The sequence below is a fragment of the Delphinapterus leucas genome, chromosome 17 (assembly GCF_059928025.1).
Source record: "Delphinapterus leucas isolate spDelLeu-1000000601 "Yukka" chromosome 17, BTC_Dleu_Yukka2, whole genome shotgun sequence".
Lineage (NCBI taxonomy): Eukaryota > Metazoa > Chordata > Mammalia > Artiodactyla > Monodontidae > Delphinapterus > Delphinapterus leucas.
In genome coordinates, this window is record NC_143145.1 from 49,924,693 (window position 1) to 49,952,645 (window position 27,953).

At 35.7% G+C, this 27,953-nt stretch overlaps 1 long non-coding RNA gene across 1 annotated transcript in view; it reads left to right on the top strand.

Moving 5' to 3' along the window:
- The window catches only part of LOC115802445 (uncharacterized), a 133,984-nt gene that overhangs the window by 56,772 nt on the left and 49,259 nt on the right, over positions 1 to 27,953 (top strand). The window contains exon 2 of the long non-coding RNA XR_016388422.1: positions 6,072 to 6,197. This is a non-coding gene — a long non-coding RNA (uncharacterized LOC115802445). The remainder of the gene's footprint in view (positions 1 to 6,071; positions 6,198 to 27,953) is intronic.

Genomic DNA, 27,953 nt, shown 5'->3' on the forward strand with positions numbered 1-27,953 from the left:
CTCCTCTTGGGTTTGATAGCTTCTCAGATTTTCCTTGCATGACCTTGACAATTTTGAGTAGTTAGGTTTTTGTAGAATGCCCACTACTAGAATTTGTTTGATGCATTTTTCATGATAATATTGGGATTATGTGTTTAGGGGAGGAAGACCACAAGAGTAGAAGGGTTATTTTGTCAGATCAAATCAAGTGTACAAAGTATCAATATGCATTATGGATGCTGAGGTCGACCTTGATCACCAGGCTGAGGTAGTGTTTTTCAGGTTTCTCCATTGTAAAATTACTGTTTCCCTTTTCCATATTGTACTTTTTGGAAGGAAGTCAATATGCTCAGCCCACAACTAAGGAATAGAGAGTTATGCTTAAGATGGAGTACTACATAAACTATTTGGAATTCTTTTGCACTGGAGATTTATCTATTCTCCCGCATTTATTTATGTATCCAATTATTTATTTATATCAGAAGAACTCATGGATTTTTACTTTATACTTTGGGTTATAATCTAATTCTATGTTAGTTACTTTGTTCCTCAAATTGCTCTAGTCCTGACCCTTGTGAACTCTTTTCAGTTCAGTGGCTCGTGTGCCACTCTGAGGTATCCCCATTCTATATATTTTTTTGGAACTTCCTAACTTTCTGACACTATAAGATGGTCTTGTATATAAATCTTGTATATTTACTGCCCCAGTCCTAGAATCAGCTATTTCTTCAAGGATAACTAGGTGTTTTTAGTGGAGAACAGTGTTAGACAGCAGGATCTGGGTGTGGGGTGTGCTAATTGTTGCCCGGATGTCATTGCTTCTAGGTCTTCTCAGCTGACAGAGCAAAGAGATAATATGCGTGTACATTACCCATGTATATGCACATATCTATAAGTATCTCTCTACATAACCATGTGTATTAAGGCAATACGAAGCAATATTAAGCTAAACATGAATGTATATTGATGTTTCCAACTTTAATCTGTTACCACATAGATCATCTTAGCCTCATCTCTTGCTTATCTTTAAATTTCAACTCCAGAAAAACACTTGACTTTTAGAAGTATGAAAATCAAATTGTAGCTACTTTGGGAAGCCACATCATCTAGCAGAATAATTCTTAAAGGGCAAGGTGTATATCATCAAATTTTAATTTACAGTCAGCAGTACTTTGTAACATCAATAGGCCTCCAGACCTTTGCTTCCAAGAAGATGAAGTAGCCCATTTCTCCCAGGTTCTTCCACTTAAAACTAAAACCCTGAACATAGCAACAAACAAACATAGGAAGACACTGAAAGGTGGAAATGAGAAGGCAGACTTAACTAGCGACTTTGGGACTTGAGGAATAACATGGTGATGAGTCCCCTGTGTTTCCTGTTGCTTCCCATACATCCTGGAGAGGGTATTACAGGAACCCCCAATCAATAACCACCAACAGAACAACAGACAAAAAGCTTCAAAAAAAAAAAAAAAAAGAACCCTGTTCCCCCTAGCCAAGGTATGAGGAAAGGGGTTGCCAAAGACAGAAAACCCTTTGGGCAATAATATACACACTGCTCGAGCCAAGTGCCAATGGAATATTGCACCCATCCCCTATGTCCTGTGGTTTCAGTTGGGCCAAGCTAGGATTTGATCTTCCACACCACCCCACTCCTGCCCTCCAAAAGAGGCAGCGCTCTGATTCCCCACCAGGGCTGTTTCAGTGTGATGCAGTGGTGAGCTGAGCCTCCACCCCTTTGCATTAGCAAAGAGACTTTCAAAGGTGGTGCCTGACAGGCTAGTTAACACTGGGCTGCCCTCACACAGTCGTGGGGTCCAGTGGTGGGACCTAGCCTCCGTCTCTCCCTGACATCAATAAGAATAGGATGTTACAGGTTGGAGGGAGTAGGCACCCCACTAACCCCCAACACATGGTGTCAGTGAGACCCAATGGGGTGCTGAATCCCCATAACCGTCCTGAGGCAGTAAGACAGAATGAGATGGCACAAGCAGGGCTAGTTGGCAGTTCTCTTCCTCTTACCCTGGTGTCAGTGGGGCCAGCAGGTAGCTGACCCTCTACCCACACCCGGCATCAACAAGAAGGAATGAAGTGGGAGGAAGGACAGCAAACACTTCACTTCTCCCCTCCCCTGGTGTCAGTAAATCTACTGGGGAGATGAACTTCCACTCCTACTAAAAGGCAACACAATGATATTAATGTTCCCACTTTTGGGGGGAAGGTGTCAGAAGGGCCAATAGGATAGCTGAACTTCTACTTGATCTGTCTGCAGTGAGACAATGTAAGTGCCCACTTTTGCTGGGGTATTGACAGTAGGGCCCAATGGAAATCTGTACGTAACCCCCCAGTCCTCATACTACACCTCCAATAGGATGACTTCCTTCTAAAAAGTAATAATAAAATTAAATGGGATACAGAGTCATATAATAACTCACAATGTTTAGAATACAATTGAAAAATACTCATGGCACCAAGAACCAGGAAATCACAGAATAAATGAGAAAAGACAATAAACCTACACCAGCACTGAGATAAAACATCTATTGAAATTATCAGACAAGGATTTTAAATAAGCTGTCACATAAATGCTTCAATTAGCAATTATGTGTTCCTTGACAGAAATGGGAAAAATAGAAAATGTAAACAAAGAACTAGAACTTATAAGAATAAAAACAAATGAGAACAGTAGAACTGAAAAATACAACAATCAAAAAACTTTGCTCAAGAGCAGAGTGGAGATTACAAAGCATAGAATCATGAACTTAGAAGAGATCAATACAATGTCCCAAATGTACAGAGAAAAATAGACTGAGGGGTAGAGATGGGAGAAAGAACAGGATCTCAAGAACCTGTAAACAGTAACAAAAGCACTAACATTCATATCATCAAAGTTCCAGAATGAAAGAAGAGAGCAAGTAGGACTGACAAAGTATTCAAAGAAATAATGACTAAAAAGGTCCCAATTTTTTAGAAGACATAGCACAAATTCAAGAATCTGAGCAAATCCAAAGAGGAAAAACACAAAGGTATCCTTGCCAAGACGCGTCATAATCAAACTTCTGAAAAGTAGAGACAAAAAAAAAATCTCGAAAGTGGACAGGCAGAAACAATGCATCACTTATTGAGAAACACCAATTCCAATGATAGCATATTTCTTGTCTAAAACTATGGAGTGAGAAGCATTGACATAACATTTTTCAAGTACTAAAAGAAAAGAACTCTCAGCCACAAATTCACACTTTTTATATCCACTTTCTTGTTTGACTTATATTAATGGACTACTAACTCATCTTTCTATATCCGGGCCTGCCATCACCCTTCTCCAAAAATCTAGTCACAGTATTTCCAGAGTGATCTTTCTGAAAAAGAAGCAAATTTTTCTTATAAAAATACCTGATTGTGTTATGAAACTTTTTTTTCTTCTAAGTTACCAGGTAAAATCCTTCAATGGATTCCCATCTTTCTTGGAGTAAAATCTCACATCCAAGCTCTCTTTGTCCTTTTGGGCTGCTGTAAGATTATACTGCAGGTTGGGTGGCTCATAAACAACAGGAATTTTTTCTCACGGTTCTGGAGGCTGCAAGTTCAAGAATAGGGTGCCAGTATGGTCAGATGAGGGCCCTCTTCTGAATCAAAGACTTCTCATTGTATCCTCACATGGCAGAAGAGCTTAGGGAGCTCTGTGGGGTCTCTTTTATAAGAGCACTAATACCATAATCACTTCCCAAAGGCCCCACCTACTAATACTATCAGCTACGGAAATTAAGATTTCAACGTATGAATGTGGAGGGGAACACAAAGACTAGACCATAGCATTTACCATACAAACATGGACCATGCATGATCTGGCCTCTACCACCCTCTCCATCGTCTTGTTTTCTTTTTTTTTTTGCGGTACGCGGGCCTCTCAGTGTTGTGGCCTCTCCCGTTGCGGAGCACAGGCTCCGGACGCGCAGGCTCAGTGTCCATGGCTCACGGGGCCTAGCCGCTCCGCAGCATGTGGGATCTTCCCGGACCGGGACACGAACCCGTGTCCCCTGCATCGGCAGGCGGACTCTCAACCACTGCGCCACCAGGTAAGCCCCAGTGAGCATTTCTTACACTGATTATGAATGCAACTCCTTTCTGGACTGATCCTTAACCATTCATTTTCTGGCAACCATGAATTTATCTTCTCTTTTCCTCAAAAATTCACCCTTCCTTCATGTTACATATCCATTTCAATTGCCTTCTACAAGTAACCCTACTGATATCGCCCATATACTACTGTCCACAGCATGAATTAAGGTCTTACCGTGTCTTCCTATAGCACTCTGTAATATCTTTTACGGTAACTATGGATTTTCTTATTTGAGTGTCACAATACATTGAATTCTAGGTGGCACGATAATGATTTTAGTAACAGTAACACTGGTGCCTATTTTAACCCATGACATACTTTAGGTGTTCAATAAATGTTTTTTGAATGAGTGAATGAATGAATGAATGGTCAATTTGAAATCTTAATCATGTTACTTTTCAAAAATCTGTTAAAAGATACCCACAGTTTTCCAGAAGATTAGGGATTTAGGACCTTAAACTTGATTTAACAGAGGAAATTTTTACTCATACATCATGCTTAAATACCTCAAAGTAAAACCATAAACCCAGGAATTTAAGGTTATCCATTTGGACTTTCAAGCCAATAATTAATATCTCCTGCCCCGACTGTATTAGATGGTTTCAATGCTCCACTCATCTCTCCCCAGCACTCATCATTCCAGTATATGCTGATAGAATCATGCTGCCACCTGCAATTATCCACCTTAGGGCAGGCCAGAAGTATACAGGAGTTAATGTATCTGGGTGTAGCTTTCAACCACGGACAGAGGGGGCTGGGAGGTAAGTACTTCAAGTTTCTCACCGATTCTTGGGATAACTCTGAGACATGTTCTGTAGAGTTTCACAGAACTCCCCTGAAGTACTGGCAGCAGTTCCCTGCAGGAGTAATTTATTCGGTAACGCACCTCTGTTGGCTTCGTTCCATGCCTCCATTCTCAATTCCCACTCCACTTCTGAGTTTTCTAGAAGCACCTCCCAGATGAACAGTTTGCATTCAAATTATTGCCTCAAGTTCTGCTTCTAGGGGAATTCAATTGATAGCCTCCTAACAATCCAGTGCTCCTTACAGAGCCGTCACTGGTTCAAGTACCAAGGCACGGCACATTACGTATCACTCCTCCTAAATCCTAATATTTTTAAACAGATAGGAAAGAGCATGACCTTGAAGAGAAAAAGAGTTTATATGAGGATGGCCAATGCATAAAGGGAAGGAGAGACAGTGCCATTTGTTTTCCATTAATGATAGTGTGAAATTTATGGGCAGATGGTCTAACAGGTGTGACTATAATTTGAGGAGCCTGCTCCCTTGGTTACAGAAGACTGCTATTGTTATTATTATGGAACCACAACCTCATGACTTTATTGTTTCACTTGATGTAACCTTCTCCTTTACCCTTAAATCTTTCTACATCACTGAATTGCAGCCAATAGATTTATTTTCTCCCTATGGCTCCATTACAAAAAAAGACACACATGTGTGCACACACACACATGCATACACACACACACACACACAGAGTTTTGTGTATGCCAGTGCTAGAAAAGACAAGCTCATGGTGCATGTATGCAATGGATATTGTACATTACAGGTCTCTGTGAAATAGTCTTCTGCAGGTTCCTATGTTTATTTTATGAATAATTAACTTTAGTAAAGTTAATTTCCTGAAGATCTTGTTGAAGACTGAAGAAAGGAAGTAAATTATAAAGAAAAAGACTTCGAAACTTGCCCTTTTTGCCCTCTCTTTGTGTCTTAATGAACAAAGGATAACTGGGTCTTTTTTGAAGTCTTTGCTTGAGTTGAAGACACAAAATGCAACCTGTACTCTTATCATAATATGTTCAGTTTATGAGTACCCAAACTTATAAACCGTGAATTTCCCTAAAGCTGTTATACCATTTAGAAGATGTTTGCTTGGACGTTTACTTAAAACCAAACAATTGAGGTCTATATGTCCAAATAATTTCCTTCTCTCTTGCTGTCTCCATTTCAGTTTCCTGAGTTTCTGGGAAGGCCTGGTTTCCCCAAAGGAACGATTTCTGGTAGAAGTCTGAAGGTCTGACCCAAGAAAAAATTCCAGTATAGCCAATGAATTGAGGACAAGAAGGTTTCCAATCAGGTAGGAATATTTAATCTCATACATTACGATCACCTTAAGTAAGGTGTGCTGATAGCTGGATATGATTTAACCGCTTGGAAAAAGATGCATATCTATTATATAACCTACCCCACAAGGAAGCTGTTCTCAATTCCCTTAGAGGTTGTGGTGTTTCTCAGAGAGTGCCTTGGGGGAAAATGAATACAATAACAGTATGATGCTTTTTTTTTAATTTGTAGCTCATTGTTGCCAAGTACACTTGGTGATCTTGGTGCCTGTGGTTTAATCCCAGGACGTTATACATGTGGAACAGCACATTAACCGTTTTTAGTATTTTCTCCCAAGACAAATCATTTTTATAGGTTGTCTCCATGGTCTTCTAGTTGCTTATCAAAATTAAGCATCAAGTCTTCTAAGTGAGCAATAGCCCCAGTCAGTGTAAGGAAATCAGCTTGGTTCTTATTGGGGCACAGCTTCTTGGTCTTGGCACAAAGTGGGTTCACATAGGGAGTTAGAAGGAGGAGAATGGGGCATGCGAAAGGGGAGTTCTGTGTTCTCATTTACCTATGCATGTTGAAACTCCACTAACAGCTTTATTTTCATTAGCAATTTGTGATAAAAACTTAGGGTAAAGGGAATAATGAAGCTGTCCCATTATATGGCAGGACAAAAGATAGTAGTGACATCAAAATCAGGGCCCATCCATCTCATTTGCAGTTATATACTGAGTGGTTAGCATAGCATTTGACCCCTCGTCAGTATTCAATAAGAAGATGCGTGTTGAATGACTTAGGGATGAATTAATGAATGAAAAAAGTTAATATGGTAGAAAATGTGTTTTATCCTTGTATTTTCGTGTGTTGACTTCTGTATTTCAAGACCCAGCACTGTAACTGACACATAGAATATAAGCAAAAAAATTTGTTGAAAGAATGAATGAGTCCCCACAATTCTAAGAATAATTTTAAGACCAACACAGACCCCATATCTGCCAAGGTCTATGACAGAAGTATCCAGAGGTGAAAGCCTGGATCTCAGCTAGTGGTAGAGCTGACAGAATTTATCTAGTTTTAATAATTTACAGCTCATCCCATTACATTTAGGCATAGTACCTACATGAGCCATACAATTAAATGTTGACTGAAAAACAATGCACAACCTAGAAGTTGGGAATTATGTTTTATGTGGAGGACATACTGAGGACTTAAGTCAGGAGACAGCCTCTCAGATAGCTCTGAGGGACTGTTCTGAAGAGGTAAGGGAGGGCACAGGGTATTTAGGGGTTCTTGCAAAAAAAACACAGGTAGTTGGAACATCAAAAGATTACTGTTAATTAAAGAAACTAGACATCTTAAGTTAATAAATTTAGCACTTTTCTATATATGGTGAGATGCAAGAATCTGGTCTCATGGAAATCATTCCCTTGATATGCACTTTAATTATCTAGGGCCAGTATCCTGTTTTCTCCATCCTGAATCCCCTCAGGGTGCGGCTTTGGGTGTGGCTTCAGTGGCTGATGTCTTGATGGCTATAATATCCTTTGTTACTGATAAGGCTGGCTACATTCTTTGTCCACATAAATGACTTGAATATGGATAGTAAATCTGTGGATTTGCAAAATGTAATTCTTGGAGCATTTTTATAAGGACAAAGTTAAGGGCAATTTCAGAATCACTAGTGACTAAAATTGCTATTTATACTTTTCCACTGGTAGGTAGAAATCTGCTGTTGCTGTCTTCAGTATTCCCAAGGGATAACAAAAGCCATTTAATTCAAGAAAAATGTAAAATTTAGCACAATGCAGCTTCCACAAAACCAAACACACAAACACACACCCAACTCTGGCAGATATGAAGTAATAATCTAAAATAGAATCCTGGAACTAATTGCAAAACAAGAGCAAATGTACTCATATTGGATAATTTTATTCTTTTATTAATGTTTGATATATATATATATGTATTATTAAAATTCAAAGTTGCTATATGGAGAAATAGCTTTGTACCGATATTGTCTTTGTATGTGTTTATCAATAATGTATGAGATTGCCTCCTATGCTCCTTTTCCTTTATTCTCCTGCAGGCAGTAGATGTAGTTATGAGTTGTTTTTAAAATTTCTAGGCAGCCAAAGGACTAGTATCACTTAAATAAAGAAGGCAAATTGTCCCAAAGTAGGAACGATTTTCCTTCATTATGGAACATAAAGTCCTCATATGAAAGGGGAAGAATTTCATAGCTAAAAGCTTTCAACTACAGAAGATTTATGAGTAACTATGTATGTTGTTTCAAAGTGGACTCTCTATAATTAATGTCTAGGGGTTATCTTTGGCATATAATGATTTTGATTTTTTAAATATTATTAGATAATATAAAAAAGAATATATTTAATTGTATGTAAGTTATGAGAAATAATAAAAACTCCTGCAAACACACCACCAAAACTAAGAACTAGAATCAAAACTGCTGAGTCTTCTCTGTTCTCTACCCTGATGCCACCTTCCTGCTTTCACCAAAGAAATCACTCTGATCTTGGCTTTATGTTCAACATCCACATAATTTTTATCTGATTTTGCTTATTATTGAGATTTATAAAATTGATATCATACTTTAGTCTTCTGTGCTTGCTATTTTTACTCAACATTATGCTTCTAAGATTCATCCACTTTGCTTTAACTAGTGTTCATTCATTTGTACTACTGTATAATATTTTATTGTATAAATACAAGAAAATGTGTTTATTATTCTATTAATGATATTTGGGTTGTTTTGGGCCTATTACGGACAGTACTTCCATGAACATTTATTTTAATGTTTCCTGGTACACATGTGCAAGATTTAACATAAGTAAAAGAGTAGACATACTAAGAGTAGAATTGCTGAGTTGTAGGGAATTCAAATAGTCAACTTTAAAAAATAATGTCAAAATGTTTTCCAAAGTTATGGAATCAATTTTCAGTCCTTTTGCTCTATAGCTTCACCAGTTAGAATGGCCAGTCTAGTCTTTTGTTCCTTGTTATTAGTCTGCTCAGGTTGTCCTAGCAAAATATGTCAGATTCAGTGGCTTAAAAAACAAGAGATTTATCTTCTCATAGTTGTGGAGGCTGGAAGTCCAGGATCAAGATGTTGGCAGTTTGGGGTCCTCCTGAGGCCTCTTTCCTTGACTTGCAGATGACCGCTGCTTTCTTGCTATGTCCTCACATGGCCTTTTCTCTGTGTGTATACATCCCTCGTATCTCTTCCTCTTCTTACAAGGACACCAGTCATATCAGTTAGGGCCCCACCATTATGATCTCATTTAACCATATTTATGTTTTCAAAGTCCCTGTCTCCAAACAGCCACATTGGGAGATGGGGCATCAACATACGAATTTTAGGGAACACAATTCAGTCCATAACAATTTTAATTTGTATTTCCCTAATTACCGATAGGTTGAGAATCCTTTCATTTGTTTAATAGTTGCCTATGTTTCCTATTCTGTGAAAGTCCAGAGAATATCTTTTGTCCATTTTTCTACTGGTTATCTTTTTCTTACTTATTTCTATTGTTCTTTAAATACAAGCAAATAATCCTTGGTCAGCTATATATGACACAAATAAGTTATTTCATGCCTTCTCACTTTTTTAATGTTGTCTTGTGATAAATAGCAGCTCTCAATTTTAATGAAATCAAATTTATCTTTTAGCTCAGTGTCTTTTTGTTCTACTTAAAATGTCCTTCCCTAGTTTAATGCTACCCAGATATAGTATATTTTCTACTGAAAGTTCTAGTGTATCTTTTTTTTATATTCAAGCCATTAATGCACTTACAATCGACTTGTCTGTATTACCCAATTTCTTTGTTTTCTTATGAATAATTAAGTTTTCCAGCACCATTTTGGAATGAATGGATTTTTTAGGTGTGTCTGAGCTGCTCTTGACCACTCACATAAATTGCAGAATTGGCAATCCTGTAAAACCTCTATTAAGTATTTTTATTGTAGTTGTATTGACTATATAAATTAAGTTGGGGAAAATTTACATCATTATGATGAGTCTTTTCTATCCATAAACAAGATGTATCTCTCCATTTATATAAGACTTCTTTAATATCTTTCAATAAGGTTTTATTTTCTCCATAAATGTCTTGCACATTTTTATTTAGATTTATTCCTAGGTAGTTTTTTTTTCCATTTTAAATAATTTTTAAGCTCTCTCTTTGTTCCTGGATTATAGAAATCCAATAGATTTTTGCATCTTGAGCTTATATCTAGCCATCTTGCTAATATTGTTTTTTAGTAAGAGGATTTTCTTAGCAAAGAGGAATAAACGTAAAATTAAATAAAAATGTTATGGGTCAGCTCTGGTCAGTAGAACTTTCCGTGATAATGGAAATGTTCTTAGTGCTGTCAAAAACTATAGCCATTAGTCACATGTGTTTTTTATTTTTTTTATTTTATTTTTTTTGCGGTACGCGGGCCTCTCACTGTTGTGGCCTCTCCCATTGCGGAGCACAGGCTCCAGACGCGCAGGCTCAGCGGCCACGGCTCACGGTCCCAGCCGCTCCGCGGCATGCGGGATCCTCCTGGACCAGGGCACGAACCCGTGTCTCCTGCATCGGCAGGTGGGCGCTCAACCAGTGCGCCACCAGGGAAGCCCATAAATTTTTAAATGTAAGTTCAATAAAATTCAGTAAAATTCACATTTCAGTTGCTAAGTCAATCTTGCCCACATTTCAAGTATTTAATAGCCGCTTGTGACTAATGGACACTATCCTGGACATTGTAGCTCTAGACTATTAGACTGTGAAGCCATGGCGTCCCGGGATTTTATCTTTGTCAATGGCATAGTGAGATCTTTCATGTGACAGTTATTCTGTTATTAAAAAGAGAAGTTACTTAACCTAGTCATCCCTAACTTTTTGAAATAATCCAACATAGCTTTCACTATGCATGAATTTCTTGAATCATATTTATGTTTCTAAACTATTTCTTGCGTCAAGTGTTCACTTTGTAGCAAGTTCATTGTTCTAAAATGGCACATACCAAAGTATCAAGAGGTTCCCTTATTCCTGATAAGCTGTGATTGGATGAAGAAGACCTTGTTACCCTGCCCATCTGATTTTTATTATAATCAGATGTTAATCTGTATCAGTCTCCATATTCAAAATTCACCTTCAAAATTATATGTTATTCACATGATGGTTGTCTTTATTTCATTTAGCTAGTATCATGACCTTATAAATGCAATTTTGGTCATTTTCTCCTAAAATCTCCTATTTATCCATGTGGAAATACATCTACTTCTTTGCCCTCTTATAAACTCTTCCTGTAATTTAATCCTCATGAGCTTTATTTCCCCTAATTTTAATTACTTAATATTTTGTAAAACATTTAAGAGATCACTGGTATGCTCTTTTTTCCAATCATCTATACATTTGAACAGTGTGTTGCAATAAGAAATAGTACTGGTAATCAGAAGACCAGAGTCCTAGTTTTACCCATAAAAATGAACCATATGTGCATTTAAATAAGGTTTATATAATGTTATATAAGGTTTATTCTGATTCTAAAATTGTTATGATTATTTAGAAAATTGTGTTTGAAACATGACATTATTCAAAACCAATAAAGGTTTGAAATCTATTAAAAATCTACAAACAATTCAAGTATTTCACCTTCTTCCCTGATTTGATATTAAACTGTAATCCTTCATCTTTCACTTACAGCATGCTGTAGCTGCTGTTGACACAAAGACAAAATATAATGTCTAAATATTTTGTACTTGTTTTTTAAATGAATACTTTTGTTTAAAATTGTCTTTTACATAAATTCTTGATTCCCTTTTCACAACTTTTCCATTCCCCATGCTACTGCAATCAATCACTCATGATAGAAAATTATTCTCTTTCCTGTTTGCTAAAGCTCTTTTTAAAATACCAAGTTTCAAATTCTCATCAATTCAAGAAACTTTGGAAAATGAACTTCATAATTTCCAGGATGAATATTTTGTTTCACTGGCTACCAGGACACCATCCTCTCCTAGATTTCTCCCCTCCTCACTCACCATTCCTTGGCAGTCTACCTTGGTGATGCCTCCCATCCCTCAACGTCTGTTAGAATGCCCTAAGACTCATTGCTGGCCCCCTTCACTCTCCATCTACCTTAACTACTCATGAGTTTTAATCTAGTCCCATTACTTTAATGGGAAGATGACTTATGACTCCCCAATTCATACTTCTAGCCCTAACCACTCACCTAACCTCCAGACTCCTAATTCCAATTTCCCACTAAATATCTCCAATCTATGCATAATAGACATTTCAAACTTAGCAAATAAAACTAAGTATTTTGCTTTGATCCATCCATTGCACTCCAGTTTTTCCTGGCTCCATAACTCATCCAGTTGCTCAGGCCAAAAATGTTAGATTCAGGCTTAAACTCTCACTTTCCCACAATTCCTATGTCCAGTCCATCAGAAATTCTTGCCAGCTCTAACTTGAAAATACATTTTGAATCCACCTACCTCTCACCTTACTCTTGCCATCTTTACTTACTCCAAGCCATCATTGCTTGCCTCATCTAATGCAATAGGCAGCCTCTTCCACAACCTCCTTGCTTCTTCCCCTCTTGCCCCAATCCTTATAGTCTATAACCGATACAATAGCCAGAATAATCTAAAAAAAAAAAACCCATAAATCATATCACATTATTTCGCAAAACCCGTTCCCATCACTTTAGAATAAAAATTAAACTTTTTACCTGTCCTACATGCTTTATTCAATATTTCTTCTGCCCTACTCTCCAAACTCATTTACTACTACCATTCTCTCACACACACATCCAGATTTTCTTTCTGCAGTGGCTTTCCCAACATCAGGGCCTTTGCACTTGCTATTCCCTAAAATCTGGAAGATTTAAAAAATCTGTAAGATTCCTCCAAGCAAGATCTTAGAAGGTATTTACATTTCATTTTGTAGAGACATTTGATAGAAGACATTTTTGCAAAAGATAGATACATTTTACTTTGGCGGCTGTTCACACATCTAGCAATTTCCAAGTTGGTTAAATAACAAATGTGAATTGATGAAGCTAAAATGAAAGAACTGCAGTTGGTGAGACCTATGTGTTTTAAACCGTGAACTTTGAGGAATTGTAGACGTGCAAACTACACCATGGTTTCAGTGTTAATGTGTGAGAATTAGCTAAGGTATTTTCCAAATACTCATTACTCTCTAAAGAGCTTCTGAGCAGGAAATCAGAACAGGGCCTGTGGACCTGAATTTTATCAAGTACCTCAGTTGATTCTGTTGCAAATGGTTTTCAGTCAGCCCTTTGAGAGACACCAAGCTGGGGTATTTGCCCAGATATGATTACCAATGGTCATGCAAGTCACCAGTGAGATACAATCGAGAATCGACAAACGACTGAAAAGAGTGACAAAAGAAGAAGAGGATCCAGTAAGGACCAGTAGAGACGCTATCCCAAGCACTCCTGGCTGGGAGTTTTACAAATGCATTCATATAAATGCACTGATAGTTAACAGCCATGGCACTGCATATTTTTCTAAGTTGCTGGGTATTAAAGTGTATGGCTGAGCATCATAAGTTGTGTTAAATTATATTTTGGTTGCTGTAAAATTAGGTGTACATTGTGTGTCATAGATGTAGGGATACAGATGTGTAAATATATGTCATTGTTTCAGTTCTTCAGCTGATACTTCATAATGTCTTGGTAACTTCTAAATGAAGGACCTCTTCAAATATTGTTTAGAAAGAAAAGATACCTGTTCATCCCTGTCCACCTCCCTTTCTTCATCCCCTTCCTTGTCCCTTCACTTTTTTTTTGTTTTAAATCTTTATTGGAGTATAATTGCTTTACAGTGTTGTGATCCCTTCCCTTCTTGAACAAATTGGTCCATTAAGTGAGGTAAAATAACCCTTTGTCAGCATGGGGGAGGTGGGCATTCAAGGAACCACATGACTTGGCATTGGGTCTCAGAGTCTGAGAAAGGAGAGAGGATGTCTGCATAAGGGAGCCTGGAGTTGACTGCTGAAGTCTGATTCGTGTGAAAGGGCATCCACATGAGGAAGTGGCCTTGGCAACCACTCTGTACAGATAGTCATAACCCGTGCCAGGTGGAGAAAATGTGTGGGATGGGAAAGTGGCAGCTACAAGAATTTACTTAAATACAGGAAGATTGATCAGATAAGTAAGGAGATTAAGGATATGGTAATCAGTGTTATTTTAATATCTGTGGAGGGAGTTAAAATATGAAAAGGGCAAAAACTAGAATGAAAGGGTGTTGAAAGGGAATGGAGGATGTTAATGTGAGCACATGATTTTCAATATAGAGACATTACAGAAACAAACATAGACAATATGTATGCATATGTTTCTGAATATGTGTTTATGAATATGTGTAAATGGTTATGAATATGTGTTTTCATATGTGTGTATATATATATATGTACCTAAATCCCCTAGCTCTGCCTATTGAGAGTACCTGGGACCACTACTTCCCAAGAGCAATGAATACACCTAGTGTCTGGATCTTGGTTTCTAAATACAGCTCTCCAACTGAAGGAACTAAAGCTCTTTGGAGAAATGGCTGATTCTAGAGCTGCTACAGGGAAAATATAAGATGACCCTAGAACATATTATTGTTTCAAGAAGTAAGGGATCAGCCATAAAAAGAAATGAAATTGAGTTATTTGTAGTGAGGTAGATGGACCTAGAGTCTGTCATACAGAGTGAAGTAAGTCAGAAAGAGAAAAACAAATACCATATGCTAACACATATATATGGAATCTAAAGAAAAAAAATAGTTTTGAAGAACCTAGGGGCAAGACAGGAATAAAGATGCAGATGTAGAGAATGGACTTGAGGACACGGGGAGGGGGAAGGGTAAGCTGGGACGGTGTGAGAGAGTGTCATGGACATATATACACTACCAGATATAAAACCGATAGCTAGTGGGAAGCAGCCGCATAACACAGGGAGATCAGCTCAGTGCTTTGTGACCACCTAGAGGGGTGGGGTAGGGAGGGTGGGAAGGAGGGAGACGCAAGAGGGAGGAGATATGGGAATGTATGTATATGTATAGCTGATTCACTTTGTTATAAAGCAGAAACTAACACACCATTGTAAAGCAATTATACTCCAATAAAGATGTTAAAAAAAAAAAGAAGGGAGATATCAAAGAATAATTGGGAAATATCAAAGGATATAGAAGCCAAACTGAAGGGGTTTCCACTGGACAAATCTAGAACAATCTAAGCCTCAAAATAAATAATGGTAGAAACATAGTCAATTGAATAAAATAGGAGTCTATGAGTTCATACTGATTTAAATAATTAAACTGAATAAATTATGTTTGATGAGGAACAGGATATTTACATAATTACAAAGTGCCTTACCACAAAAATGATTAATAATGAAGGAGAAAAAAATAACTTTACAGTGGAGAAGACCGGGTGATACACCTTAATCAAATGAGTGAAATAATATTCCAGTAAGGTTACAAGTTAAAAGTTTGCCAAAATTGTTTGATAGGAAGCAGTGAGAGGACAGAGCTTCACCACTGTGTTATTCCTGCCAACTACACATATCCTGAATAATCATGAGACAAATACAAACAGCTAAATCCTACAAAGTAACTGATCCATATTCTTTAAAATTTTCTCGTTCATGTAATTCAAGAGAAGCCTGAGAAAATTTTCCAGATTAAAAAACTAAAGAGTCAGGACAACTAAATGCAACATGTGACACTGGGCTGATCCTTTTATTATGAAGGACGTGATTGGGATAATTGACAAAATTTGAAAGGGGTCTGAGGCTTAGTAACACTGTAGTAATGTGTCAGTGTTAATTTCCTGATTTTCATGATTATATTTGGATATATGTTTGTAGGAAATACTAGAGGATTTGGGGGAGACGTTGCATTGTGTTGGCAACTACTCTCAAATGGTTTGGGAAATAAATTATTTTTATTGTCACTTCAACCTTTCTTTAATTTTCGAGATTGTTGAAAGAAGGCAAAGAAAGAGGAGAAGACCCCTGAGTCAGGTAATCCTCCTTTTCCTGGCAACTCCCCTAGTTAAAAGCTCAGTTTACAATGGTGGTCAGTTTTTCAGTCCATTTGTGCTAATTTCTGTTACTAACAACATAGCATCTTATTTTCTATCTGAGGTTTTTGGATTTTTCCTAATTATGCTTTTGCTTTTTATTCTATCAAATGTCTATGAATTTGATAAAGTCCTCGGTATTAAAAGAAAATCAGTAAGATTCATAAAAATAAAAATAAGTTCTTGGAGAAATTTATAAATTTCTACCTGCATTCAAAGTGGAGTAAGTTGGCAAGAAATTTATAAGGGGAAAATACTCTAAGGAGCACTCCCATTCGGAAACTCAAAATGGTTGCACGTGTTTATCCTGTAAGAGGTCTGTGATGAAACAGCAGGATGAAGGCTATATGTGCAAACTTAAATGCCATCTTTTAAATCACCTTTCATGTCAGGCCAGGTAAGAACTGGGCAATTCAATAAGTAAATTAGAACAATTCTTATTTTCAATAATTTCTTAGGTCAACAGAATAATGAAAAACTTATCTTTAACTCCAAGAAATCTGGACAGTTATTAAAGCAAATGTGTTGTTCTACTGGCCTACACCTGGTTATGAACAGCAGTACGACTTCAGAAAACCCTGGACACTGAGTGGACTTTCTAAATATAGCTTTTTCTTTCTATAAAGGTGTTTTACAAGAATGCTATCTTTTGTGAAAATGTGGCCTTTGTAAATGGTACACAGACACTAAGGTCTGTGACTTTTAGACCTAGAAAAGATTTGAAATATTTTCTTAGCCTGGGAATCCACATTTTAGAGGCATAGAAAGAGAAACCCAATGAAATTAATTATTTTACCCACCATCAAACGGCAAACGAGTAATAACGACAGCACTCAAGCCTCTGTCTTCTAACTCCATTGAATGCAGCATAAATAGATTGCAGTAACTGCTTATTTTCATTGTCCTCAACACATTTCTTCTGTGCCTTATCCCTCTTCTTTTAAGAGGAATGACAACATTATCTGCAAACTTTACCTATAACTAATTTTTTTTTAATTTTGCTGTTTTGTAACTCATTTTTGAAAAATTCTGTTTCTACGTTGAAAATGTGTAAGGACATTTACCTTCTTTCTTGAAACACCTTTGCCTGCATTTATCACATTTTATTGTTGAACTGTTGTGTAGCAATAAGTACAAAAGCGTGTCTAGTAGAGGAGATAATGTCAGAGGCGACAAGGTGTGTGTATGGGGGGGGTGGGGTTAGAGTTGACATACCTTAAGGGAGATGAGGAGAGAGAGAAGAGAATAGAAATTTTATTTATTTGAAAAAAATATGATTGCAAGTTAGACAATGTTTGGCTAAACTTAATACAGTATAGCTTTCCTTAACTTTAATTCTGGGTAAACTTCCACTGTTTACATTGCCACAGACTAGGGAATAAACAAAGCAAAAAGATTTTTGGTACCACCATTTTGTGTTAATTTCATAAAGATTTCTACAAGACTTTTTAAAAATAAATTGAAAAACGAAAGACTTGTCTTTAGCTTATTTTCCCTGCATGCTTGCACTTTAATAAGTTGATAAATGACATTTAAACTCAATAATTATGATTAATTCTGTCCCACAATTTTTACAAGCACTGGTGATTGTGTGCGCCTGCATGTGCGCACCTTTACAACCAGTAAAATAAAGTTCTTGATCAAAAAATTATTATCATTTAGACTATTGAATAAAATCAGATATGATAGAGGGGCCAGCTGTTGGTAGGTTTAAAAGTCACCCTAGGTGATTAATTCATGCAGCAGTGTTGCAGGTCTCTCTTTAGATGAAGCACTTAGAAGTATAACCAAGCATGGCTCTAATTTCATATCCGAGTTCATATTTAGAGTTCTTTGGCAAGTGCTTGCTCTATGTGTTTTTATAGTCTTTGGTTGTGCTCTAAAAATATCAAAATTATGAATTAACAGATATGCAAAAGTGAAATCCTAGAAGATAGGATAAACATGAAGTCCTGTAATTATCACTCAAACAGAACTGGGAATCAGACAAAGACATTCATAAGTCATAATGCTGAAATTAAAATCTTCTAGTTACAGTACAAAAGAATCCTAATTTGTACCACAAGGTAATGAATTCAGTACTTTTCATTTGTTAAATATTTGCTTATTACCCTGCACCGTGCATATAACACTGTTCCAAACTTTGGAGGGCAAACAGGAAAAACAGAAACTCTCTAACCTCAAGTTGTTTATACTGCAGTCAGTGAAATTTCTCTACTTTGAGATCTTTTAATTCCTCAGTTCATTGTAACATCTTCTTCAGATGAATTGTGTTTTATTTGTTAAAACCAATGTTTAGCACTTTAAATAGTTTCTTCAATGTTCCTGATAGTGAAATAGAGTCATAATGCTAATTACCAATACTAATTGTAGAATTGATAGGAGAAGTGCTCAAGATCGATAGGAACGTGATTTCGGTAATCTACAAAATGTCTTGAGGTTTCCCAGATAACAACTTGTCTCCCAGACAAAAATGCACTTATTATTTATATTCCAAGCTTATAATTTTTTTGTATCTTAATCATATAGAGATTTTACAACATCTTTTATTTTTTTATTACTTTTTTTTATTTATTATTATTTTCTTTTGCAGTCCACGGGCCTGTCACTGTTGTGGCCTCTCCCGTTGCAGAGCACAGGCTCCGGACGCGCAGGCTCAGTGGCCATGGCTCACGGGCCCAGCCGCTCTGTGGCATGTGGGATCTTCCCAGACCGGGGCACGAAACCGTGTCCCCTGCATCGGCAGGCAGACTCTAAACCACTGCGCCACCAGGGAAGCCCTACAACATCTTTTAATTCACATTTTAAGATATTTTGTTCAGTGGATTATCTCATTTTGAAACTATTGATTTATATGTACATACTATGTAAATATTAGTATATATTTCTCAATGGCTAGGTTAGTGCTTTCTTAACTACTTAAGTTTGTTTAATTCATATGGTTGTTCTTCAGCATTTCTTTTACTCGCTGGAGCCTATCCTACTGACTTCAAAAAGCCTGAAAAAATCTGAAAATCCCATTTAAAGTAATTGTATGGAAAATCTTTAAAATAACATATAATAATGGTAGAGAAGAAGAGTATTTAACATTGTGCTGAAGATCATTCCATTAATAAAGAGATTAATCAATAATTCTAACATTCAGACATATAATAAAAATGAAAAACATTAATCATAATACTGAGCAGTGACATTTTCAATAAAGGGAGATATTAAATATCGTATAGGACACTAGTATCTGCAGAGCAGATAAGTTGGCAGTGATTATACATATATTTAAAATATGTTGAAACAGTCATAGACAGTTTTTCTTTTTGGCTGAAAAGAGGCATATTGAAGTGTTTAAGCACTACTTCAACTGGAATAGATATTTAGACGCTCTACAGAAAACACATGATTGCAGAAGAGCAGATATTAGCAGGTGTGTGAATGTGTATGTCTTTAATTAATGCATTTTCACTCATTCAAAAAGGAGAAGACTGCCAAATTTACTTTAAAGGTGGCATTGTGATATGTTAAAGTTCCACTCTTAGACTTTTGCTGCTGTTGCTGTTCCTTTAGTATTCACCAAAGAGTACCGTCCTGTCATTTATCCAAGTTAGAAATCTAGAAGCAATCCTAGGATTCTCATTATAGGGTCCCCTACCTTCATGCTCCCCACTCAATAAGTAACAAATTCTTGGCTCTCCTATGTAGGAAAGCTCTCTCCAATGTACGCCTGCTCTGTCACTCTCCGGGTCAAGCATCTCTGCCTCACCCTCCCATTGAAGTCACTTCTAGTTCATTCTGTGCAGGGCCATTTTTAAACCTTCCTCAGTTCTAGGCAATTGCCCTTTTAGAAGCTTTACCCTAAATGTTATCAAATGCATTAAAATGTGCCCAAGTCACATATCCAATATAATTTATAGATAACTATATGAAAGCTGAGTAACATTGCTGTTGTAGTAATATTAGTTGAAAATATTAATGACACAAGTTTTTATCTCAACTTTGCAGATTTTTTTTCCTATTCTGGAGCCATGTTTTTCAGGTGTCAAACCATTTTCTAAGTCCTTCTCAAATTCCTAGTCCCTAGTGAGTGGGCTTTTACTGTCACAGGGTTGAACAGCCCAGACAGCAAGATGTCTGAAGATGAAGACCATCACATGGTTGAGTAGATCAGATATGTGGATGTTGGAATGCAAAGCGTTTGTAGAAAAAGATATACAAATCAAGGAAGAAATTGCAGTGTCAATTAATATGATGTATATGAGATGATAGTATTAAAAAGCCAGGTTCTGTAGGGATGTCAATAAAATATCACCCTACACAGTAATGTCTCAACACTGCAGTATGTGAACTGCTTACATATTAAAAAAAAAATAGGGTTGGCAAACCATCAACAAAAAATTAAGTATAGTATGTTCCAAAATGAATGTTGGAAAATGGCAACTGGTTTTGGAAGTGGTTAAATCACCTATCAGTTTCATGACAATATTTCTAAACCTTTAATATTCCATCTTTAAAACTGAGATAATGAACATTCCTCTTCGATAAATTTGTTGATGAATTTAAACTATACAATTCACATAAACTTCTTAGTGTTATATCTGGCAAATACTTGATATTTTTGTTATTTTTGATAAATAATTAGTAAACAATAGCTGTTTTGTTACTATGGTCATTATTACAACTTAGACCAGACCAGAACAGACCAGAAAATATTACTGAGATTGATTTGATCTTTCATTGTGCTTTTAAAGATGGAAAATTTAATAATGAGTTATTTTGAGAAGAAATGTGTCGATGTTCTAATGTCCTTGCAAAAACTAAATATTTATTGGATGTAGAAAAAATAGTCTAGTTTAATGAGAAGGTATAGATGTTAAAAGTATCTTTCCTCCTTGGACTCATAGAGAGCCAGAAAAGGAGATTAAACAAAGGATTTAGAAAGTATAATATAATAAAGAACAGCACCAGCTCTGGACTCTTAATGCTTTTGTGGTTTTGATGTGAATAACCCCAGGTCCCCATTGTGACATCAGTACTACCACTCACTGTGTAAGGCATGGTCAAGTCGATTAACCTCTCTCTGCTTTCGTTTCTTCATCTGTAATGTGCAAGTAATATTACTTGTCAGTTGCCAACCAGCAGTACTTCTTCAGCTAATTGACTGTGTCAGCAGGGATGCTGCAAAGATTAGCTAATAGATGATTTATAAACCTTTTGAAATATTAAATAAATGATGTAAAAAGCCTTAACAAAAGAAGGACAGAACAAATCATTCCATGCATTAATTCGCTACTTTAGTCATATACATTTTATAAAAAACTTTACAAGCGGTAACCTTCCGTAAAGTGAAAATAGGATAGATTACTTGGATTTCTAGAGTGCTTTTTGTTGCTGTTATTTTTTTAAAATCTTCTGTCATAATTAAGAATACACAGAAGAAAAAATGTATCAGAGGAAATGATTACAGTTCACCTCTTTATATTGATGATAAGTATTATGAGACAGGAAAATTAAATGAATAAGAATAAAGAAACATGCTTTCTGAGCTATCAATACTTTTACTATTGACAATGGGATAACGTTGACAAATTTACTTTACCAGTAAGGATCTTGAGTATGATGATTAAAAATAAATCTACAATATACTTTTTCCAGATGTAAGAACAACATACAAAATCCTGTGCCAAGCATTCTGAGGGGACTCAAAAATCAAAGACCCAGATCTCAAGGAACATATAATATAGGAAGAAGAGCAACATGAAAATAATTAATTCTTGCATAGTGCCAAATTAAATAAATATTATAATAAAGTTATTTATTTTACCTGGAGATTGGGAGGTGTTGTGGCTTGTAAAGTGGGTTTGAAAGATGAGGAGGATTTTGTTGTCATTGGGAGAGAAGGTCACTCCAGGTTGAGAAAAGCAGCATGAGAAGACCAATAAGAGAACACCAGAGATATAGCAAGTGTTTGCTATGATCTAACTTAGTATACATGGGAGAGATAGTATAGGGAAAAAAGCTAGTAAATTAGGTTGGGTTCACATTCTTGAGGGCCATGCAAATAAAGTTACAACTATGTTTTGAGGGTTCCCAGGAGCCACTGAAGATTTTTGAGTATTTTATGTTTAATAAAGTTAATTCTGGTGAAAGTGTAAAGGGTAACTTGGAAAAGAATAAGTTTAGATAAGTAAGTAGTTAGCCTATAATTGCAATAGTCAAGAAAGAGATGATGAAGGGAGTGACCAGACAAAGAACGGAAATGAAGAATACTTAAGAAGCATTGAATGGATAGAATTAAAACAATGAGGTTTGAGAATTGATTAGATGGGAAGAATTAGTGAGATGGAAGTAATTGAACACAATTCTAAGATTTCTATTAATATCATGGATACCTAAGAAAATAGTAGTAATATACACTAAAATGATAAGGATAATAAATAGTTTGGGGGGTGGAGGTAGAGATGCAGCAAAGAGATTCCATTTGAACTTACTGAATTTGAGTTTTTAAGGACAAACATGGGGGAATATCCAATAGGTAGTAAAAATTCCCAAGCTACGCTTCAGCAAAATATCAGGCCCCCAAATTATAGATTTGATAGCCATCTATACACAGTTGGAATTTAAGACAATTGGGGTAAATGGGATTACCAAACAGAACAAAAGAGAGAAAATATATTATTTAATAGTTAAGTGAGGGAAAGAGCAAGAAGAAATATAAGAAGATTATGAGGGAATCAAGAGTACAGTAACTATCAGAGCCAAGGGAGAAAGATGTTTCCGGAAGAGAGGAATAGCAACGTAAAATGTTGTACACAATTTGATATAGGTGATTACAGTGAAAAGCCTGTTGAATTTTGTGATTAATCTGTAATGGTTTTTCTCTGAGAAAACAATTCTGGTAAATTGATAGATATGTAAGTTAAATTGCAAAGGAATTAAAAATAAAGCATTGTAAAGGATGCAGGAAAATTAGTATCTACCTCTTTTTCTGTAAGTTTGAGAGTTAATGAAAGTAAAAGGTGAGTGACAAAAAGAACAGAGCTAAAAGATGAAATATATTTTATACCAGAGAATATGTAAATAATTTTATAGGCATTGGAGAAGCAGGGAAAAGAAAGACTCCGGAAGCACAAGGCAGGATTGAAGGAAAAATAATAGGAGAGAAGATAGAGTCAAGAGCACCAGTCAGGTATTAATGTTGGCAAAAGGACTCAAATAAAAAGATGGCAATTTTGATGTGATGGTAAAGAAACAGCAATTGAAGGAATTTATGTAGGATGACCTTGACATTCTCCATAAATTCATTAGGCAAGAGTTTCTATGGAGTGTAAGAAGATGAAATACAAGTGAGACTTAAGAAACACAAAACAATGAAGAAATTGCTGTTTTTAAGGATGGTGAACGGGTCAGCCAGAGATCAACAAAGGAATTTATGAATAGCTTTGTTTTGTATGAATTAGCTTGCCTAATTAGACAGGGAAAATATTTTCTTGAGATAGCCTGTGCTTCTGGCTTTATAACATTTTTAGGCTTAGATTTCTCATTACAAAGTTTTGATTTGTTAAGCACTGTGGGAAGAAAAAAAAAGGATTTGAATCTGGGCTAAAGGAAGTTTCAGAGAAGAAGTTAAGTAATAATACAATTGACTAGGTCATGAATTTACAAAAACAATATGAAAATGTGCCCATGTCAAAACAAGGAAAAAATATATATATAATCTTGAATGAAGGCATAAGGATCACAATTATCACATTACTGGGATCAGAGATGAATTGATGAATAGAGAGAAGATTGAGAATAATAACCATTAGTATCAAATGTTGGAAATTTTTGAACTTGAGAATTTTTATTATACACTGAAAATCAGGGAAGAAGTGACGAACTCCCCCCAACAAATGTAGATGGGTTATTATTTGTAGTAGTATTAGTCAAAAACTTACTGTGAATGAAAACCATCAAAGACAGCCTATTTGATCTCATATTAGGCAAAATTTATTCTAGCAATATTTTGTGATTTAAAAAGTCAATGCCTTGGATTTAGAACAAAAGAGGGTTTGACTTCACAGAGTTAATATGTGTTGGCATCATTCGGTGATTCTGAGATTACTTTTTTTAAGTGTGCTTTTGATAGAACACTATCCAAACTCTTCTAAAGGACAATACGTGTCCCATTATACCAAATGGTATTCTAGAGCATGCAGCGTCATGATCTGGCGCAGGATTTATAATTATGCCTTAACAGAGGAGACTTCTGTGGAAATTTTCAAATTGTTGTTATTAACAGGGTATGGTTCTTGATTTCTTCTTTGTTGTCACTTACTCCAAAATGTGACTAGAATATAGCCCAATTCAAGGAAGAGGGGAACTAAGGTAGCATCAAGTTCTGGCACCCTGTCCTGTCTCATGAGACTTAATTTGAAGCCCTCTGATTTGTGAGATTGGGGGGTTGTTCTTAGAAATAAGCTATTAGATTGTTTGTAAGCCTGAATTAGATAAATAAGTAATATTCTTATGCAGGAAAAGAAAAAAGAAAAAGATAGATAGTATTGTACTTAGCATGGAAATAGCTGATTATTTCCAGAATATTTTAGGAATCAAAAACCTGCTTAGTTAAGTTCTTTACAAAAGGGTTCCCTTCTCTAATCCGTAGTGTTTGTCAGATAGCTTCCTGTTACTGTGTAGATCAACAGTTCTCAAAATTTGGTCCCCCAACTCCTGCATGTCCCCAATGACCCTTTCAGTCATTCCCTGAGATACTTGCAGTAGATTCACAAGTTTAAAATAATTTTCATACTAATACTGATGCTATTTACCTTTTTCACTTGGCTGCCATTTGCACTAATGGTGCAAAAGCATGGTGGGGAAAACTGCTGACACCTTAGCATGAATCAGGTCAGTAGCAGCAAACTACTAGTAAGCCTGGTATTCTTCACTGCCACACACTCAGAGTTAATATTTTTAAAATGCAAGATGTACCTAAGAATGTACTTGATTAAGGAGTAAAAATATACTAATTGTCAAATCTTGACCCTTGAGTAGATGTCTTTTTAATATTCTGTGTGATGAAATGGTAAGTCAGTGAAGATGTACCAAACTGCATGGTTGTCTCAAGTAAGTGCTTGTGTGACTGCTTGGGTTGAGAGCTAAATTAGCCACTTTTCTCATGAGTCACCATTTTTACTTGAAAGAACAACTGACAAGCAAACTGGGTTTTTTTCAAACTTGGATATTTGGCAGAGATTTTCTTGAAAATGAACAAAGTGAGCTTGTCACTTCAAGAGAAGCAAAATCCAACTGTATCTGTTGCCAGTGATAAAATCTGAGCTTTCAAATAAAAATTACAATTTTGGAAAACTTATTATCGGCCCCTGTGAACTTGTCAGTTTCTCAATTCTTAAAGAATTTTCTGTTGAGATAGGTGGCATTACTAACAAATGTGATATTGTATAATGAAATAAGCTACTATTTGGAAATTTTGCATAACCTGGTGAACCAATATTTTTCCAAATGACCAATACCTGTTATTTTTAAAAATACACATGGGCAAAATATCCATTTAAGTTGCAAAGTAGACAATAGATTTTAATAAAACAGTAAGGGAAGCATATTGATATGGTTTTAGATTCCACATTGCAAAATTTAAAAATCCATAATTATCTGAAAAAGCTATTAAAATTCTCCTCACTTTTCCAACTAAGAAATCTGTGTGAGGCCAGATTTTCTTCATATACTTCAACTGAAACAACATATTGAGACACTGAACGCAGAAGCAGATATGAGAAACCAGGTGCCTTTTGTTAAGCCAGACATTTGCAAAACTAAGCCAGAGAATTTCAAAATGTAAAACAATGCCATTCTTGTCACTATTTTATTTTGGCTTTGGAATATATATTTCATTTCACTAAAAATATATTATTTACTGAAATGTAATGGGCTTTTTATTTATATTTTAAGTGAATTAATAAATATTTAAAATTTACAGTCTTAATTTCACATAATGTAAATATTGGCAGATATAACTATATAAACAAAATCTCATTCGGGGTCTCAGTAATTTTTGATAATGTAATGGATATCTGAGACCAAAACGTTTCAGAAACACTAATGTAGACCAAATCTTAAGCACATAGGAAACTACTCAATGACTTTTAGCAAATTTCACATGATTTTATAAAGTAACACTGGAGAAGTCATGTAACTGCATTTGTAATAATGGTAGAGGAAGAATTTTCCTTCTCTTTTAAAAAAAAACATACCATTTATATTAGAGAGAAGACTTCAGTGCCTGCTGATGACATTCTCTCCATTCTTTCTTCCAAGTCTGTGAGTCTCATTTTCATGTGTCCCCATTTACAGGAGTAAAATTAGCGTTTTATCCAGTCACCATTTGGCTCATGACTCAATGTCACTGTAAAAATCATTTAAGCAGCTTCATAGACCCAACTTCTTTTAGAATACATCTGTGCGGACACTTCAGTTTGTTTAATACAGGAGACGTAAGTACATACTTTTTCTAGCCTCTTGCAGTCTATCTAAATCTATAAATTATGCTAGGGTGAAATCTGGTTTATTCTCTCAATTTGTGTAAATGATATTTAAAAAGATAGAGGGCATAAGTAAGGGAAAGACCAACACAAATTATGAATCTCAGTTTAGGAATCCATTATACAAACAAAACAATTTTAGAATACCAATATACTGTTTGCTTTGTTAAAAAGGGAGAAAGTGAGGCTTTTTTAAGAAGGGGGGAAAGAAAGCAAGGTTATTTCTTAGTCATGAATTTTGATTGGATTTTTAGATATCAATATTTAGAAATTTATGCTTTAAAATTTAATCTAATTTTAAATAGTACAGTACTTAAATAATAAAATGTCTTTTCCTCCCTCTAATCAGACTTTGAATATTAGTATAATTAGCTCTTGTACATAACTAGATACAAAAAATAGCACCATATTATCTTGTTTATATCCAATACTACCATTTTGTCATGTCTAGGAAATTCTAATTACAGCAACATAAATAGGAAGCTTTAGTGAAGAGTCAAAGCCCACTTTTGGTAAATTTTTCCAAGTTTTATTCTGATTAGTTTATTTTGCATAAGGCCAGAATGTGTGCTAAGTGCTACTCTATTAAATCTCTACCAGCTGCTGACACTTACTAGACTTTTTTTTTGACTTTTGTCATTTTGGGGTGAACATCTGTCAGCCATAGTCATTTGGCAACAGTTTGCCCAGAATTTCTAAGCTAACTACAAGTCATTATGCAGTGATTATATTGGTGTAAAAGTTATTTCCAATCTCTGGTAGTCATATCAATAAATTGAAAAGCTGTGTCAAGATGTTTAGCTGAAAGGAAAAAAACATAGCTGCCACGCATGTAAAAATTACTGTTTTTGAGCACCTAATGGGAATTCATTAAGGAAGTATAATCATGGAGAGAGAGAAAAAGATACAGAGTTTATAACATGTATATGTTTTGTTTCAAAATGTAATTATATATTTAAATATGCGCTATTTGTCAGCTATCGTTCTTTTTACTGAAATTTAAGTTTATTGTCTGGAGAAAACAAATCTAATAAAAGTGAAATACTACTTTATAATAACTATTATAATAATAATTATAATGGCTACCATAATTGAATGCCCAGTACTTTCTATGTTACTTTAGAGGTTTACAATAAGATG